The following is a 6,000-nucleotide window of genomic DNA, read 5'->3' as shown; positions in this document are numbered from 1 at the left end:
CATCTAATTATTACCTAATAAATACTAATTATTACTAATTCAATAATTAATCAATATGACTAGTTAAAGATCTTGTGGTCAAGTGGCACCCAGTGTCTCAGTTAGCACTTTCACATGGATGATGAGAGTGGGTTCAAGCTTCAGTGGAGGCAATTGCTCCTTGGTATATTTCATTTTTTTTAATAAAGTCTAGAAATGGCATTCTTGGTAGCGTTTTTCCATTCTCAAAAAAGGCTACCAAGAATGTCTCTTTTCCTCATTTTTCCTCCTTTAAAAAACCATCACATTTTGGTATCAACTGCGAAAAAGAATCCTATTTGGGGATAAAGTATCCCATTTCGGTATCATAACTATTATTTTTCCAGTTTTTGGGTGAAAAAACACACCCCACCGCAGAGACTACTTTATCCTTCAAAACCTTGCTCTTCTCGCATCTGCATGGAGAAGCTCACTCATCCCGTCACTACTATTGTGATCTAAAGTGTTTTTGCACTAAATAACATTAATGCCTCAAAATATTTTTAAAATGTAATTGAATTTAATAAAAAAAATTTATATTTACATCATACTCATAAAATCAATATAAATGTATAAATTACCTTAAATTATACAAAGAAATCGCGACCGTAATGATGATTCCTAGCTTCCAAAATCTTTTAAGTTTAACCACATCCTTGAAATTGAAGAAATATTTACAAGAACCTGGATTCAATGAAAACCAAACAGTAAAAATACGAACAAGCTAAGAAAAGAAAAACCAAAATCAAAATGCAAAACACTGCAAATTTTAGATATCCAGAGGAAAAAAGATGAAAATGAAGAAAAACAGCAAGAGAAAATGTAGAGATGGAGAAGATATAAGGTCGAATCTTACCGATGAATTTTAGCGGCATTGGGTCAGTTCAAAGATTAGAGAGTCGTGTAGGGAGTTTGTGAGCAGAAGATGGAGAGCGGAAATAATGAGAGCTGAGTGTTTAAAGTTTGCAAAAATTGAGAATTTAAGAAAGAGAGTTTTTCCAAAAAAAAAACAAAAGAGTTAAAGTGTTGAAGACTGATAAAAGTGTTTGATATATGCGTGTCCAATCGTTATTGTGTGGATTACCATCTAAAAAACGACTTTGTTTTGGATAATGCTTTTTTTACGTGATCAACTGCAATATACATTTTTATAATTTATTATGTATATTATTCTAACACAAAGTATATTATTCTAACAAATAATATGTATTATTTTATCGTAGAAGTTTCAGTATTTTAACTCATAATGTATATTATTTTAACACATAAAGTACATTATTTTAACATATAATGTACATTATTCCAACACATAATATATTATTATGACTAATAATGTAGAATTATATTATTCTAACTCATAAAATTCAACAACGTCATTTTGGACCGTGATTTACACACCGAATAACTTGCCATGCGTCTTCAAATTGAACAAAGTTCACTAGAGGTTATTCCTTACTGCTACATTTCCATCTTTTCAAACAAAATAATTTCACCTACCCAAGTCACGGGTGAACTGCAAAAATAGTCTACTTGAATTGTCAAGTTGCAGGCAATGAACAGTGACGACTGAATTGTTAAGGCTGAGTGAACTGCATAAAGGAAATGAATTGTAAGGCTGGCAAGTGAATAGTTAAGATTCCACACCTCACTTTTTCCAATTTTTGCTTTTTCTTATTACAAATACTAGCATTTCACTCATGCTATCTGTGAATAATAATTATTAAAAATTGTAAATTGTATCAACAATATCAAACTTTGTTTATTCCAACAGTATTTTCTCTGCAATTCACTCACTATTCCTTTACATACCTTGAATTTCGGCTCACTTTCAATAATAATAATAATAATAATAATAATAATAATAATAATAATAATAATAATCTATACTATATATAAAAGTAAAATCCTCATATCTCATTTTTTTCCGTTTAAACTTTTATAGTCAATTAATTAAATATTTTATTGGTCAAATAATTAATTAAGCTTATTTGGTAAGAAAATATAAAATGAAAATTAACTAATATCTATTAATTGGTAATATTGTTTCTATATTCACGTATCAATACTATTATACTATTAATAAAAGTGAAACCTTCCCTTAAACTTTCCCGCACAAACTAATATTATTAGTTAATTGGTAAAAAAATTAATAAATTTTAATTGGTAACAATATTTTATTTACCAAATTCTGTCAATAATTAAACCATTATAATTATATTGTGAGAATAATAGAAACAAATTCTGCGTAATTTTATAAGAAAAAAATATTTATTAATTATTATTTACACCAATAATAATAATTCATATATATATATATATATATATATATATATATCAATGGTGTATAAGTATCACGTTTGAAGGGGCATCATGTTATCAAGAGTGTGTGCTATTTGAAGGTGGTGTGTATAAGTATCACGTTTGGAGGTCGGAGGTTGATATTATTAGGCATGAAGTGATTTTTAACATTAGAGAGTTAGATATTTGTTGCAGTTGCAAGTTGTTCACTGAAACCGGGATCCTATGTTGTCACTGTTTACGCATTTTAAACGTGCATTATGTGTCTGAAGTTCCCAAAAAATATATTCTGAAGAGATGGACTAAAAAGTTTTGGAAGTCGAGAATGCTGGTATTACCCCCTCATCTCAGTGCTATAATGTTCCCTCTTCTGTTTGGACTTTAGAGATCACTAGGAAATTTCAGAAGTTGGCTGTTTATTGCCAAGAAAACAGTGAAGCACGGAAAATTTGTGAGCAAGCAGTGTTAGATGCCAAGAGAAGAGTTGAAGCTGAGTATGGCCCTATTTTCTTCGAAGGTGAAGATTGTGAGGTCGAATCCTCAAGCGGTGTTATAAAGGATCCATCAAACAGACGGTTGAAAGGGTTACGTAATAGAAGGGTGAGTAGTGTAATTGAAAAGAAATACAAGAAAGCAAGGGGTCGAAAGCAGCTTGCTCATATAGCTGCATCTAAAACAAAATCGGTTGGGCAGTCTCAAGTTGAAGATGTTATTTCTAATATTGCTGGGAATGGATATCTGGTGCATCCAAGGTGTGGAGGTTCAATTTTTTGTCATTTTAGTTCAAATGCAAATCAAGAGGACAATCAGAGTGTGTCTTAATGTTTGTATGCATTCAATGATATAGGTTGATTTGTGAGTAGGTTTTTGTTTGTTATTTTTTTTTTTTTTGAGATCTGCAGTTGTACTATTTATACACAGAACTATTACAAGTAATACACAGAATGTTAGGATGCACAGAATTATTTACCACAGTAATAAAAACCATTTGATGTTATCTCTTATATTGCACTCTGTAATACACAGAGTGATACTATGTAATACACAGAATATGAACTGCAATCTATAACATGTTCAGAGTTAGAAGCCAGGGTTTAGCATTTCGGGTTTAAGGTTTAGGGTTTATGTTTTAGGGTTTAGGGTTTAGCACTCAGGACTATGTATACAAATATATTTTTGAATACACAGAGTTTAAATCAATAATACACAGAATATTACTCTGTAATACACAAAATATTACTTTGTGTTATGGTTTAGGTTTTACCATTTATGATTTAGTGTTAGAGCTTATGGGTTACCATTTACTGAATACACAGAAGGGCAGCATGTAATACACATAATGTTACTATGTAATACACAGAATATATAATTCAAGTCATACACAGAATAAATTTTGTAATATACAGAATAAACTTAATAGATATGGCACCCTATAATATACGATGTGACAAAAAGCTTTTTTCATTTCAGAATGAAAAGAGTTTCCATAATAGAGAACACAACACAAATATTTGTTTCAATTTCAGTTTACAAAAGATCAACATCTTTACAAATCACATGAAGTTTCATTTTGATTGTTTGTAGATTTCCTTGGCTGCCTTGGATACTTCTGGTAGCAAGGTATTAATTGGTGACATGAGTATGGTCGCTGCATATTTAGCTCTTAGTGATGTGAGGAATGTATACTGCAAACAACAGAATGCAAAATTAATTAGAAATGAAATGTTAAATATTTTAATATGGAAGAAAGTTGAAAGAATATTTTTGTACTTACATCTTCTTGGCCTCCACTGAGTCCTGCATCCCAGTCTGCTATTGACGTGCCTGTATAAGTCTGCATATGCCTCATGGAGTATATGGCACAATCTACAGCATTTTCTTCATTTTGCCAAGGCATCTCCATGTATTCCACTGTCATAGATTTCATCTTCTTTGCAAGTGGATTCTTCTTTAGGGTGAGGTACTTAGTGAAGGCAGCCAACTGTAGAATATCGATATAGTTGTGTGTAATTAGTATGTAGGTACAAAATACTCTTAAAAGCATATAATGTACATAATTATAAACAACGATACACATAGTCTATTGAATCAATACACATAATTTAATAGAGATATGATTTCTTATTAGTTTCTCTGGACATTCCTCATACTTGCCTTTAGCTTTAATTCCTTCAGGAGTAGGCCTGTTGTCAATTACTTGAAGTCTTGATGTCATAAAATTAAAGCACATCAAGTAGAAATGTTGGTGTCGGAGGATACTGAAGAAGACCTGTTAAGAGTAGTCAGAAAAAATAAATCAGTTTGTGTTATACGGACAATTCAAATGAATAATATACAGGATTTAAATAATTATGGTACAGTTATTTTGTACTTACAAGGTTGGCATCACTTATATCAAGAGAAATTGATTCCAGTTGATGATCAAGAGCTCGGCAGAAATTATTAAAAATAGCCCTTGAGGCTGCACTTTTACTCTTCTGCAAATTTGTTGCTTTTTCTAATGTCATCTGCAAAGATTTTTTTTTGTTATAACATTTTAATTCAGCAGAAAATCATCTAAGACACATTTGAAAAACAAACCATAAACGGAAATAGAATAAAGAGACATACCTAATGTCTTCAAGAACAAAGTCAATTAGCCTAGTCATTTTTCACCTATTACCTTCTCCATTGGAGAATAAATCTGCACTACACGGCCAATGATATCTGCATTTAAAAACTGAAGTATATTACTTCACAAATTTAGGTAGTAATCTTCCACCCTATAGTATTTTGAGCTAATATTAAACTGTTGTTTACATATCAGTTCTGGAAATTCTTACCTATCAACACTTTCTCATCAATTTCTTGTTTTGAAAGTATAGCTTCAAAACTCTTGAAGCGAAACATGGTTTTAGGAAAATTCATACGCTTATACTCCTTCACAAGTGCGTCATGTTTGAATTTGATCATGTAACGAAGCGTGCTTGTTTTGTATTTGAAAAAGTTAGTGATACATAGGAAATTTCTAATACCATAAACTTTGTTATTATATTTGGCCACAATGTCCTTAGGTATATGCACATGGATGAACATACCCTAGATTTAAAACACAAAGGGAAAAACATAATTAGATAGAATTAGATACAAGGAATAAAGATAAGAAATCATTTCATGCTAACATATGAATAACCAACATGCTGATCATGGAATTCACTTCTAATGATTGTTTCTACCTTTTTTTAGTAACTACATAATTCCGGACACAATGCAATCGGATAACCTTACTGGTTTGCTATGGATTAAGCTGCACACCAACTATAAATTGGCCAGATATAGTGGAAACATGAAGAAGAAAACAGCCACTGGTTTTGAAATGTTTGCACAATCTAATCACAGAAATTTTGAAAAGCTCTCAAACTTGTAACCTATTTCTCTAAGTTTTGTGTTTGTAAATAGTCAAGAAATATGCATGTATTTATAAGGGTAGAATCAGGTCTGTAAGAAATAAAATATTATAACAACCTCCCATACCCCTAGTAAACTGCAATCACACGCCACCTAAAAGAAATGAGACTGCTAAGTGTACAATAGCCCATGAATCATTACCCGGCCGGACAGGGTAAATTGAATTGGATTCCAAAATGTTGTGAAAAAAATAAACCGGCAAAATAAGCAAAGACGGGTGTAGATGTGGAGTTGTAG

The sequence above is a fragment of the Ipomoea triloba genome, chromosome 9, assembly GCF_003576645.1.
Source record: "Ipomoea triloba cultivar NCNSP0323 chromosome 9, ASM357664v1".
In the NCBI taxonomy this organism is placed as follows: Eukaryota; Viridiplantae; Streptophyta; class Magnoliopsida; order Solanales; family Convolvulaceae; genus Ipomoea; species Ipomoea triloba.
Note: the sequence above shows the minus strand (reverse complement) of the source record.